Genomic DNA, 14609 nt, shown 5'->3' with positions numbered 1-14609 from the left:
ATTCAGTTTTTAATACGAACAATTAACACTAAGTTGAGAACATGCATATTTTGATTCAGAGTAAATTTTTCTTCTCTATTGTGTGTGTTTCCATGTTCTTTATTTCTTAACAGACTTTCATGTTTAAGTAAATAGATATTTCACGAGAAACATGAAACAGAACCTTGTGCTTTGGGAGTTCTTCATATAAAAACAAAACAGCATCAACAACACAAGGTGAGAAAACATCAACAAATATGTAATAGGTACCTTTGCTAAACAAGGACTGTATAAACGTGGATTGCGTGAGTTATGCCTTTCTGCAAACAGAGAACTTTGGTGCCAGATTTCTCAAGCATCACCCTCTAGAGATATTATTAGCTCCTTACATTTGAATAACACAAATTCCCTTTATTCACACATATTGAAAATTAGGGCTTACTCTTCCCCATTTCCTTGATCATGCAATTACTCGTTTTTAAATATCATTTTCCAGGCACTGCTTTGCGAGAACTATTTTGCAAAAGAGCACCAGGTTGTGTGAATGTTGAATCTGGATTTCTTGGCCGCACTGTTGGACCCGGGAGGCTACTGCTAGTAGATGGGTGACTTTTCAGGCTTTAGAAAATGCTTAATAAGTCATTAGACCCTTACTGCAGTTGGCGAGGCTTCTCAGCTCATAGATGACAAAACGTCTAGTGAGGGAGGGAAAACAACACAACAACAGTGAGGTCTAAGATTTTATTTATTTTTTCTTAAGATTTCTTTTTTTTGATGTGGACCATTTTTAAAGTCTTTATTGAATTTGTTACAATATTGCTTCTGTTTTATGTTCTGGTTTTTGGCCACGAGGCATGTGGGATCTTAGCTCCCTGACCAGGGATCGAACCTGCACTCCCTGCATTGGAAGGCAAAGTCTTAACCGCTGGACCTCCAGGGAAGTCCTGAGGTCTGAGATTTTAGAACTGTGAACTTCCCCCCAAATTTAAACACCATCAACAATGACCATTATGTTCCCTGACATACGCACACTCGACCACACTCCCTCCTTCACCCACCAAATCCCAGCATGATTCAGATCCTGGGGGTCATGTAGGGGTGTGTGCGTGTGTGTGTGTGTGTGTGTGCGCGCGCCTGTGTGCATGCGCCTGGGGATGGGGAGGGAGATTGAGAGGGAGAGAGAGATGAGCTTCCTTAATCCTGTTTCATTTCTCTATCCCCCAGATTATATACAAAGAAAATAGTCTCTTATCTCATGTGAGTACATAGTAAAATAATTTTAATTCCTTGAAATTCAGTCCCTAACACTAGTCATAATTAAAATATAGTTTGAAAATGAAAATAATTGACTCAGTTGATTTAGACACACACACAATAAATTTTGGGGTTTGTCCTATCTGTGAATGTTTGCAGGAATGCGTTTCAAAGGCCAAAATCAAAGTAGCTCACAGCCATTTAGCCTAGAAAATGCAAAAGAAAGCCGTTTCCTTTCTTATATCTCGTTGCTATGGAAAGTTTCACAGTCGGGATATGCACCCTAAACTCTTTCAAAAATGGAATAGACAATGCAATAAAAGTGAAATTCATCTTTGTTCTAAACATATAAAACAGAGGCAGCATTTGATAGTAAAATTTATAGGATTTCTTTTCTATTAAGATGGAAAATAAGTTGTCTCCATTTGTAATTTTTATAGAGACAAGATTTCTTTTGCAGTTGTTTGAAAATACAGTGATAAAACTGGATATAACAGAGATAACATACATGACACCTAAAAATGGATACAGAGAAAGACATACATAGTGACTGAAAATACATGCCTGAAAAGATGTCCACAGAATAATGACTTGTGGAACCTTGTTATTCCGTGGGTTCTTGCCAGATGTGCATTTGTTTAGACTGAAATGAAAGTGGAGAAACATTAAAGTGTGTAGAGAAACAAGATAATACCTGGTAGGAACCCAATCTTATGTGCAAGTCAAATTAAAGGACCCCATGATCAACATGGTCAAAAGCAGCTGCCATTTCTAACACAAATAAGGTCTGAAAATTTTGGTGGAATTGCTTATACTTCTATTCAGACTCCCTGAAACAGATCCTATTAAGTCAAACTAAATTGTACCAAGTGCCTTAAAGAGGTGCCTGTCTGTTTTAATTTTCCCGACGCTTCTAGCTGGGGCTTTGGTCTAATAGTGATTGTATAGAGCTATTAGGAATGCATCTGATAGAAAAATGCAGTTGTCAGCTACTGCTTTATTATTTTATTCCTATACAATAATTTCTCTCATGACTATTGTTACATAAAATGATATATTGGCTACCGGCTCAGCTTCTAATTAAGCAACAGTGAAATTCTATACTAATATTGGACTTAAAGGGAAGATTGTGAGTGCATTTATCTTCAAACTTACCTAATTATTGTTAGTGTACGATTCAGGACATAAAGAAATCCGCTCTATGAATGAGTTTTACAGTGCAATGCAGTTTGTATTATTTTTTTGAAATCTAATTGTTTAAACTCATTGGGTTTTTAAAACTTACCTTCCCTTTAAAAATATAGTTGAGAATGAATTTATAGGCAAGTAAGACATTTTCAGGCACTTGTTTTTGCATGTATTTGAAAAGTAGGTGCTATAGAAATGTCATATTTCATTAATAATATGTTTTGATTTGGATGTGATGAATCAATCAGAGAAACATTGAGCAGGTAAAAATTAATCTAAAGGAAATAGGGAATTCTTTTACAACTAGGCGACAGCTTCCAAATTAGCTAGAAATGAAAATAGTTGGTTAGTGAAACACAAGGAAGCAAAAAAAAAAAAAAAAAAGAAAGAAAGGATTGATCACCAATCTATCCCTTGGTTCACTTGTGTCTATTTTAGGCACACGTAGTTTTCTCTCAACACCAGCTCTTTTCATTTCCATCTTTGTACGCCATAATTTGATATTTCCTGGCCCTGACCATCATAATCATTAAGCTGCTTGCAAATGCCCAGGTGACCTCTACCCACCTGAGTTCCTGCCTGTCATTCTGACCACTCATTCATTTCCAAGACTGCTAATGTTCGTTCTTGTGCTAGTTGATCAAATACTACGTCAGCTCCAACTGGCCTCCTGTTGTTACCCTCAAATTGTTTCTTTTATTTTTTATTTGTTTGGCTGTGCCGGGTCTTAGTTGCAGCATGTGGGCTCTTAGTTGTGGCATGCGGGCTCTTAGTTGCGGCATGTGAGATCTTAGTTCCCTGACGAGGGATTGAACCCCGGCCCGCTGCATTGGGAGCATGGAGTCTTAACCACTGGACCACCAGGGAAGTCCCTCAAATTGTTTCTTTATGTTTAAGCAATGTATTTCCAACTTTGTAAGCTATCGTAAAATAAGTACATCCAGATACTGATGGGGGCTTTGCATATAATGTCATTTAATCAGCAACATTGCTATAGGGTAAATATAATTTTATTCTGAGTATATATGCATATATATATGGAGAGAGAGACGGGGAGAGAGAGTGCCAAGCCCCAGAAAAGAAAATGACTTGCCTGAAGGTCTCACAGCTTCCAAGTGGCAGAGGCAGGATTTGAATCCAGGACTCAGCAACTTTGCAACAAGTGCCTTTAGAGGCCTTAAAACGGTTTGGTGGAGTTGTCAGCCCAGTGCCTAAGAAAGCAAAGCGGTCTGCTCAAGGACCATCTAAAGTGAAATAAAGGGTGGTGCACTAAGGATAGGATGGGTTAGCACATTTTTAAGTGAGGCCTGTGATGTTTGAGAAGTTGGTGATGATGTCAGATGAGTCTTCTGGGGTATCTGAGTGGACAGCAGACGATGGGTCAATGAAAAAAAAGACTGGGTTTAAGGCTGTGGTTCTCTACTGGAGTGATTTGCCTTGCCTCCCTCCCCTGCCTTGGTGAATGTCCGGAGACCCTGGGAAGGGGGTTCCTACTGGCATTTACTGGGTAGAGGCCAGGGATGCAGCTGAACCTCCCACAGGGCACAGGGCAGACTCCACAACAAAGAATTGTCGGGCCCCAAATGTCAATAGTGAGAAACCTGGGCTAGGGTGATTTGAAGGTCTGAGTGCAAGATATTGCTTCACCGGCCTATTTCAGTACCCTGGTTTTTCTTTGTGGAGCCAACTGTTTTCACATAATTATTTCCAGTGAGTCTGATTTCAGTTATTTCAAAATGAATGAAGCCCTCTTCACCTTGTTCATTTCTGCTGGGTTGATAGCTGATTCGCTGTTATGCAATAGTTGCAATTCTTTAGTGATCTCTCTTCCCTCAAAGCCCTTTGACTCTAATGACTTTGAAGTAACCTCTAACTTAGAAACAGCCCTCGGCTTTGTCTGTGATGGAGAGAACATCCTCGCTCTTTCCGTTGTTTTGAAACCAGAGGTAATAGAACACCAAAAAAAGGGGGGGGGGGGTTTCAGCTACAATCCACTCCCACCTTTCCTATCTGTGTGAAACCCTGTAGAAATCTGAGATGCTATTATAGCTGGTGGCAGGAGACAGTTTCTCAGAATGTGATATCATCAACACTGTCCAGTCTTTAAGTGGACACTTCCTCTTCATGCTCTGTACGTTTCTTTTCAGGACGCCCCAATGAAATCATTCCTTTTCACTCCAAGATGGAATCTCAGACGTAGCGAAGTATTAGCAGCTTACATATTCATCCGACTTTTTGTTGTTGTTGGAAGATAAGGTTTCTTCTGTGTCGAATATGAAAAGGCATTTTAATGCTATCTCTCTACCTTATTCTCCCGTGCTTTTCCCTCTACGTGTTACCATTATTCATAGCAATGCCCTCTCTTCTTTTCATTTTAAATAGTGTGGCTTTGAAGCTGGGCAGACCCTGGTGGAAATAGTCAGGGAGGATTTCATAGAAATATTGCTTCTATGGCAGCATTTTCATTCCCTTCCTGACAGACTGGAGGAGAGCAGTGTTTGACGAGAATGTTTACTGCTCTTCTTTATCAGAATCCCCTCCGCTGGAGTACTTGAGAGATGAATCAGAAAGAAAGTATCTTTGTCTCCCCATTTCAGCCCTTGATAAGCCATTCACTGTAAAGGATATTGATTACGATCTTGCATGGAGAATAGAGCAGAAGGACAGAGCGAAGCAGTTCTCGTTGGCGTTGCCCATTTTCCCTCTGACGAGCTGCTGCCTCCACAAAGCAGACCTCTCACGGAGTCGGGGGGGAGCTCAGCGCCCTCATTTGCTAGAAAGAACGCCAGCCAACCCTCTGACCACCGCCACCTCCGTACAAGGTACTTGAGGCTCTACAGATAACAGAGCGGAACAGCGACAGGACTGATACCGAGCAGGGCCTTGTGGGGCTCCTGGGCACAAAGCCTTTCTGTGTCCCCCATTTCTTTGATTATAGCAAATAGCCTTCATTCAGCCTCCATGACCTTCCCTGGGTTCCAACAGGGCAGATTCACGCAGTTGTTAATTAGGGAAGGGAGGGGATTTGAGACCAGGGAGAAACAGTTAAGAGAAACAATAGTGCAGCCTTGGGGCAGGGTCCTGGTTCCCCATCAAGGGATACACACAACAATATCTTTGAGCTGTTTTGCAGAGACTGAAACCCCCTCCAGGTGGGAGAAGTTAACTGTGTGCTGCCCACAAGTATGTAGACCCCAGACCGGTTGGAACCAGAAGGTTGATGATGCCGACTTCTAGTTACCTCACCACCAACCTGTCAGAAAAATGCCCACGAGCTGATCACGGCCTCTTTGAACCATGACTATAAAACTTCTCACTATCCTCCCCAAGTTGGGACACATACAGTTTTTCGAGGCAGGAGCCGCTGTGTCCCCCTTTGCCTGGCAAAGTAATAAAGCTCTCCTTTTCCACTTCACCCAAAACTCCGTCTCCGAGATTCAGTTCAGCACCCGTGTACAGAGAAGCTGAGCTTTGGGCATCAGGACTACCAGGAAGATCAGCTCTTCAACAGATAGTTATCAAGTGCTCACTAATAACCAGAGGAATGAGGACTGTGTCCAATGGTTCACGTGCAAAGGATGTGGTCTGCTCCAGATTTACACCCATTGTTAATGCCATCATAGTTAAGTTCAAAAGGCCTGCAGCAGTGCACAATATGTTAAGGTCAAGAGGAAGTACAAGACACTTAAGTCAAAACCTTCTGATTCCCGGGTAACCCCAGGAAACTGTCGTCGACACGAAGGAGCCAGAGCCTGCTGGTGAGGTGTCTCCTGTGCTCTTCCTAACAACTACTGTAAAAGTCACCTGTGTCTACATCCCCCTCTCCCTGGCTTCCCCACCAAAGACTTGTTCTAATCCAAACAGGCACTCTCTTGCCATGTACTGTTTCCCCTTTGCTTGATGTTTCTCTAGCAGTGTTTCACCTTTGTTCTTCTAATATTTACTGAGCACTAATTGCATACCTGGCTTAAACATCCTGACATTTGCAGAAAGTAGGTACCATTAGTAGCTCTCGTTGCACAGCTAAGAGACTGCGATTTGGACAGTTAAGCAGCTTGCCCCGGATCACACACGGAGTAAGTGGTGGCACCGAACTTTAACCCCCGTGGTTTAACTTCAGACTCAGTTGTGTCTACTGGCAGACTGGCTTCTTCTGCCCAACCAGAGACGTGAGTCAGTGTTTGATGGACATCTTGCGCCCCGAACCATCCTGGTCATTATCGCTATGGGGACCTGGAAACAGTCTGAGCCACGTCCTTACTCTCTGGGGTTGTTGAAGGTCAATCTGCATCTGCGTCTGCATCTCAAGTCCATCCTCTACGTCTGCATCTCTACTCTACCTCTTAGAGTCCGTGCCTAGTTCCTTAGTTTTTAGTAGAAAGAGCTGAGCCCTGACTTACAGTAAGGAGTCGTGAAACTGGAATCAAAGTCAAAATTTAGGGAAAACGCTAGGTTCCTTTCTAAAACAAAGTACACCATTAATATATTAGGGATAGTTCCATTTATTTACAAATTCACATTTAACATTAGGTAAAAGGGAAACACAGGGGCTCCTAACAGGAGCCTGGCTTCTCTGCTATTCCCATCTCTAAGAACGAGTATGAGGTAGCTTTCTTCTCTACTTCCTGAGATGCCTTTCCAGTGGTTTCAGCATGTTGTTTTCCGGGAATTTTATTGGAAATGCCTATTCTTTGTCTTACACATGTTTATTTCCCCATGATGCTTAATTTAAATGACTTTTTTTTTCCTACTTTGGTCCCTGGATAAACCTTCATTGTGTTTAGAGAAAACTGAAGGCCCCTGTTGCTAAAAATAAGAGAGATGAATCGATAGTTAAACGTATTAAATAAAAACATTATACTCGGCTGAATGTGAGAATAGCAAAACATAAAAAGCACCATTATAATATATTCCACTTCCCTTAATTTGACACTAAGCTGCTTGCTTTCCTTTATACATAGTCAACATCAGCTCCCCAGAAGGATGGTCGTTAAGAAACAAGCTGTTAAATATTAAAGCTGTATCTATGTAATTGAATGTTTTTGGTATGGCTGTGTTCTAAATATATGCTATCAAGATACTGTTCTGCAAAGATATGTAATTACTGACATATAATCATATTACTGCTGTTTCTTTAACCAAGCAAAAATATGAAGTGCTGGAAAGAAAACAGTTTCATTTTCAACAACATCTTATTAATCTCAGCAATAAAACCAAACTCAAATCTCCAAATGAAATCACCCCTTTTTTTTTTTTTTTGCGGTACGCGGGCCTCTCACTGTTGTGGCCTCTCCCATTGCGGAGCACAGGCTCCTGACGCGCAGGCCCAGCGGCCATGGCCCAAGGGCCTAGCCGCTCCGCGGCACGTGGGATCCTCCCGGACCGGGGCACGAACCAGTGTTCCCCGCATCGGCAAGCGGACTCCCAACCACTGCGCCACCAGGGAAGCCTCACCCCATTTTTAAAGAAAGCACTTCTCAATTTGGTAATCCTTGTGTGGTGCTGAGATAAATGGCTATACTTAACGTGTTAAAACGTTCCCACAAATAATGCACGCAATAAAAGTTAATTATGCTCGTTTTATTACATCAAAATAAAATCTAAACTATGAAATTCACAAGGAGAAATATTTCATTGTCAACTACGGAGCACTGTTATAGATGTTTATGACCATAACATTTTTAATACCAGAGACAATTTGGGAAGATGTTAAGGCAATAATCAGATAATAATAATATCTTTCATTTGTATAGCGTTTGCACAAATTCACCAACATTACCTCATTTTATAACAGCAGTGCCATGAATTAGGTGAGGAAGATATTGTTACAATGATTTTACATATGGGGAAGTTGAGGCCATGGAAATGTTTGTGACTTGTAGTTCACATGGCAGGTTAATGGCAGAACTGGAATTATGACTCAAGGCTCTTAATTCCAATTCCTGAGAATGAGAAACTAGGTTAAATGTTAGTAGTTTTATAATAGTGGCTGCTGACGTTCAATCTTAATTTTTTTTAATTAAAGGGGTATTATTTAAAGTGATACGGCAAAAATGACCAATAAATATTTTCTCTCAGACCAAATATATGAAAAGTTCTAACTTCATGCAAATACCACAAATAGTGACTTGCTGATTTGTTTGCTTGTTTGTTTAAAACTACAAAGCCATCTTTGTTAAAAGGTAATATTTTAGAAAAAAAATTTTTTAACTTCCTGACTTTTCTTCTCATCCTCATTCTGTTTTCTCTTACAAACAGGTTGATTTTTATCAAAGAGAACTGGATGGCTATTTCTGCCTGTTGCCTATACATGCGTTCAAAAGAGGCAAGTAGGAGGTAGAAACGATGCATCTTAAATGTTGAAATAATTTTCTGAGGGTGCCATTGTTAAGTATTGGTAAGACAATCTGATCCACATTTATAAGGATGGAGTTAGGAAATTTGAAGTTTGATCAGTGGATAAGAAATTGAAGATGCTACCGCCTTATCTCGGCTATCGTTAACATATTCAAAATATATCAACAGACCAGCTTTATAATTTCATGACTGGATTAGTATGTCAGCCTTCTAATCTAATCGGTAAGAGAGCCCAGCTAAATAGTTGGGTATTCACGTGCCATGGAAGTTGAATAGGTGAATCTGGCTTTCAAAATGCTGACTCCAGCCTGCCTGGAACAAAATTCTAATTCAATCTCTCTCATTATCTAGATCAGAAGTCAGCAAACATTTTATATAAAGGGCCAAACACTAAATATTTTAGGCTTGTAGGGCATATAGTCTCTGTAGCAACTTCTCAACAGCTGCCATTGACTCACAAAAGCAGTATGTCAGCCAGTACGTCAAATGGACACAGCTGCGTTCCAATAAACGTCACTTACAAAACAGGTGGCCACGAGCTGTAGTTTGCCGGCCCCTGATCTACACCTGTGGGGTTTTGTTGTTCTGTGATTATCTGTGAGACCTTATGCCAGAAAGCTGAACTGATTGTGTTTTTCCAACCATTTGCTTTGTCATCCTCGTTGATGCAAAAATTCGTTTATTATATTTTTTTGTCAAATAATAGCCTTGCAGTTAAATCATCCTTACTTTTTTTCCCCCCCTGAGTTTCTTTTCCACAAACATTCAATTCGATTTATTGACTGCTAAGTAATAAGCAAAATTGTAGGCACTGGAGGAACGACGTAAAGGCCCAAAGTACCTTCTAGAAGACTGTTAGGGTGACTTTTGTAAACCAAATGCACTGGAATATAATGCAGCTAATGTGGACATTTGGAAGAGCAGAGTGGGGCTTCAAAAGGAGGGGCTGTAGGCAGAGTAACTGCCCCCCCAAAATATCTATGTCCTAATCCCCAGAGCATGTGGATACGTTACTTACATGCAAAAGAATCTTTGTAGATATGATTAAATTAAGGATCTTTTCCATTACGGTTTATCACAGGATATTGAATATAGTTCCCTGTGCTCTACAGTAGGACCTTGTCGTTTATCCATCCTATACGTACTAGTTTGCATCTGCTAATGCCACACTCCCAGGCACAACATTATAAATCAACTATACTTCAATTAAAAAAAAAAAATTAAGGCTCTTGAGCTGGGGAGAGCAGCCTGGATTATCCAGGTGGGCCGCATGTAATCAGAAAGGTCCTAATAAGAATCAGGAGTGTTGAGAGTTGGTGAAGGGAGGGAGCTGTGAGGGAAGCAGAGAGCAGAGCGTTTGGGGGAGGGGCTACGAGCCAGGAAGTGCAGGCAGCCTCTAGAAGATGGAAAAAGCAAGGAAGTGAATTCTCCCCGACGGCCTCCAGAAGGAATACAGTCCCGCTGACAGCTTGGGTTTTAGGACTTCTGACCTTCAGAACGGTAAGATGATAAGTTTGGGTTGTCATGAGTCACTCCGTTTGTGGTAATTTGCGTTAGCAGCAATCGAAAATCAGCAGGAGGGAAGGGTTCATTCCTCTGCGGTTGGAGAGGCTGTAGAGTGGATCCTGGGGAGCTGGTTTCTCATCTGGGTTTAAAGGCCACGTTCGTATTCTGGAGGCACAAGAGGGCGGGGGAAGGAAAGGCCAAGCAGCGCAGGAGCAGACTCAGAGGCACAAAAGAGCTGGACGCATTTTGCGCAGCTTTGAGAATTTGCCAGTTCACCTGCTAATTCAACGTGGAGGTTCTGCTGAAGCAGGGCTACGGAGAGAATGGGGTGGGACGTGTACGGAGGAGAAGACAATACATTCGTAAGCCGCTGTGGTGACTGGAACGGGGGACTAATCCGGGACCTCTGCTCATTGGTAGCTAGAGTCTGCCTCTGTGTCCCTTGGGTTTCCCACCTTGGTCGTCTCTCAAGTGTAGCTTGCAGCAGCAGGGATTTGGAGAAGAGTTGCAAAAAAATGTATTCTGATGTTAGTGTTAGTTTATTTAATAAACGCTTTTGGACCAGAAAATAAAGTCTGGGAGCCTTCCCTAAAAGAAAAGATAGCCAGATGCCAGGTGGGGAGGAGATTCATACAGCTGAACTGCTACTATTACTCCAAGCAGAAAAGGCGAAAAGGGATTGGTTTTTGTTTTTTTTTTTGGAACATGTTTATTGGAGTATAATTGCTTTAAACTGGTGTGTTAGTTTCTGCCGTATAACAAAGTGAATCAGCTATACATATATCCCCATAGCTCTTCTCTCTTGCATCTCCCTCCCACCATCCCTATCCCACCCCTCTAGTTGGTCACAGAGCACGGAGCTGATTTCCCTGTGCTATGCGGCTGCTTCCCGCTAGCTATCGATTTTACATTTGGTAGTGTATATATGTACATGCCGCTCTCTCACTTTGTCACAACTTACCCTTCCCCCTCCCCATGTCCTCAAGTCCATTTTCTACGTCTGCATCTTTATTCCTGTGCTGCCCCTAGGTTCTTCAGAAACTTTTTTTTTTTTTAGATTCCATATATATGTGTTAGCATACGGTATTTGTTTTTCTCTTTCTGACTTACTTCACTCTGTATGACAGTCTCTAGGTCTATCCACCTCGCTACAAATAACTCAATTTCATTTCTTTTTATGGCTGAGTAATATTCCATTGTATATATGTGCCACATCTTTATCCATTCATCTGTCGATGGACATTTGGGTTGCTTCCATGTCCTGGTTATTGTAAATAGAACTGCAGTGAACACTGTGGTACATGACTCTTTTTGAATTCTGGTTTTCTTGGTATATGCCCAGTAGTGGGATTGCTGGGTCGTATGGTAGCTCTATTTTTAGTTTTTTGAGGAACCTCCATACTGTTCTCCGTAGTGGCTATATCAATTTATATTTCCAGGGATTGGTATTTTTAATCAAGCACACCATGAGGTATTTACTAAAAATAACTGCTCATACATGAGGTGTATCCCACCAAAAAAAAGGTAGTCTTGAGTTGCGGTTGTGTGTGTAGAGATTAGTGTTTTCAGAGAGATAGGCCTTCCTGATCAGTGATTTTTTCTGTCAGAAAAAAATGTGTTAAACAAAGTTTAATTGATCATTTGAGAAATGACTTTGCTCTGAGTATCCTGTTTAGGAAATGAAAGTGGATTTGAACTTTTGCTTTTCAAACCAGGGACCTGGTCCCAGGAGAAAACTTTTCAAGGGGGAACAGCTCTGAATTAGGCAGATACCATCAAGATAGAAGGATGAAGAAAAAGATAATGTATTAGTGTTGAGCTCGGACATATGCTCACTTCTTCTTTATACAGGTGGAGTTCTGCTTTCCAAGGTTTATTCCAGTGTGTTGTATTTGAGTGTAAAGTACTTGAAGGTGAGAAGCATATCTATTCTTCATTGTTGCCTCTTCCACAATTCTTAATACAGTATCTTACGCACTCTGGGCATTTAAGAAACTGAATGAATGAATAAAGAAATGAATTAAGAATAAAGGTAAACTTGGAATGAAGAAAAGAATGGAAACAACTATGGCATCTTAGCCTTTTTACTTACTGCCATAGTGTCTTATCTTTTCCAAATCATCTTGTTGAATTGGATTTCTTTTTTCGACTTGCTTACTTCCTTGGTATAAGACTAGCACCCGAATCTGCCTGCCAAGGCAGGGAACACGGGTTCGAGCCCTGGTCCAGGAAGATCACACATGCCACGGAGCAACTAAGCCCTTGAGCCACAACTAGTGAAGCCCGCGCACCTAGAGCCCGTGCTCCGCAACAAGAGAAGCCACCGCAATGAGAAGCCTGCGCACGGCAACAAAGAGTAGCCCCCGCTCGCCGCAACTAGAGAAAGCCCGCGGGCAGCAACGAAGACCCAAAGCAGCCAAAAATAAATAAACTTATTAAAAAAAAAAAAAAAGACTAGCACCCTCTTTTCTAGGGACTAGTGAAAAAAAGATCAATCAGGGGCTTCCCTGGTGGCGCAGTGGTTGAGAGTCCGCCTGCCGATGCATGGGACACGGGTTCATGCCCTGGTCCGGGAAGATCCCACATGCCACGGAGCGGCTGGGCCCGTGAGCCATGACCGCTGAGCCTGCGCGTCCGGAGCCTGTGCTCCGCGACGGGAGAGGCCACAACAGTGAGAGGCCCGTGTACCGCAAAACAAAAACAAAAACAAAAAGATCAATCAGGTTCACACCAGGTTCGTAGGGCTTTAAACAAGAATTCAGTGCAACCCTGGCCAACTATTGAAATTCTGATCTCTTTCTCCATCCACGTCTGTGCTGTCTGGGAGGATATCATATTGCTGAACTTGTAATAAGGTTCAGTCATTCTGATAAATATAAATTATTTATCACTGACTTCCCGTTTTATGGCCTTGATGGTATTTAGAATGATATGACTCGACATCATAATGCTCCCTTTCCCACTGCTCACAGTATCGAGCCCCTCTGCTAAAGGGACAAGTTGGCAAATGCAGCAAAAGAGTGACAGGCTTTTGAACAGACAGATGATGTGATTATATAATTTAATCCCAGCCACTTACTGCATAGAAGCCTTTAGGAAGGAGAGAATCACATTAGCTATTTTTCCCCCTTCGAGGATATAAGCAAAGAGACATGAATCTTCTATGATTGAGGTATCGGTTTGATTGGTTGGCAAGGACGCAGCATTGTTCCCCGGGAGTGGAGCACGAAGCATGAGCTATGTGGGTTGTTACTCTCCCATAACAGCCCCTCAGATAGTTCAAATCAGAGACTGTCTGGGAAGAGGTCCCCTGGCAGAGAGCTGAGCATCTAATTCCAGGGAGAGAAATAGGAGTGCACTAGGAGACTGGAGATCAGCGCATCGTGGTTTGCTGAGGTTAACGCAAACACCCTCACGGCTGACCTCCAGATCCCAACATCTGTATTCCTGAAGGTGAGCAGAATTGAGCAGAAACCAGCCATAAAAGCAGAGAGAAAGTAGAGGCTTACCCTGGTTATGTGAGACCGTGAGGGCTAAATTCATTCACTGCCAACGATGCCTGGGGGTCATGAAGAGAGACGCTGCCTTAGAAGATACGTGTGTAAACGGAAGCAGTCTTGGAATTGGGATTTGCAAATGTGTTCAAAGTCCTCCTAAAGCAAGGCAAACGGAGTCAAGGTTCAAGAAGATCACTGAGCCAGAGATAACAGCAGCTACAGGAGTTAGGCAGCTGGTGATTCAGTATAGTGTTGGGAACATCAAAGATGTACACACTGATAGAACCAAGAATACGTTCAGTAGAAGGGAGGTTCTGGCCAAAAGACAAGAAGAATGAAATCGTCAATATGTCAGGGGGAACTCACTTGACATAATGGATGTAACATCTGGTAGGTGGTGACCTCTTCCAAAGAAGTCAATATTGATAGAGTCAGATGGTCATTTGGGGATCTTTAAAAGGGGAGTAGGGGCAGCACATGTGCCCTTTTTGAATGAATAGACTGCAGTGCTTCAGAGCAGCCAATGAAATCTTAATATGGGATAGATTTCATTGATAAGGAATCTTGGGATTTATTTAGACTGAGAAGTATTCATTCAGGTAATGCCCTGTGCACAGTCATGCTTCCCTTTCAGTCCCCACAGCCCTTTTTACTTTATTCTGTGTTCTCACAGCAGGGGGGAATCACCAAACCACCTCTCGTAAATGTCTCGTAATAGAATATAAGCTCTATGGGGGCAGGGATTGGGGTTGGGATTTTGTTTTTCCTTCTGTGTCCCCATTGCCTGGAACAGGGCATGGCACTTGGTCTGTGCTCCGGACATATTTA

The 14609-nt window shown here is 42.0% G+C and overlaps 1 protein-coding gene across 1 annotated transcript in view; it reads left to right on the top strand.

Moving 5' to 3' along the window:
• Positions 1-11340, top strand: part of RSU1 (Ras suppressor protein 1) — a 366553-nt gene extending 355213 nt beyond the window's left edge. The window contains exons 11-13 of the transcript XR_010934332.1: positions 114-216; positions 1204-1236; positions 8680-11340. The gene's annotated coding sequence lies outside the window, so the exon portion shown is untranslated. The remainder of the gene's footprint in view (positions 1-113; positions 217-1203; positions 1237-8679) is intronic.
• The last annotated feature ends 3269 nt before the right edge of the window (positions 11341-14609 follow it).

The sequence above is a fragment of the Pseudorca crassidens genome, chromosome 1 (genome assembly GCF_039906515.1).
Source record: "Pseudorca crassidens isolate mPseCra1 chromosome 1, mPseCra1.hap1, whole genome shotgun sequence".
Taxonomy (NCBI): Eukaryota; Metazoa; Chordata; class Mammalia; order Artiodactyla; family Delphinidae; genus Pseudorca; species Pseudorca crassidens.
This window is presented reverse-complemented; position numbering and strand designations above follow the sequence as displayed.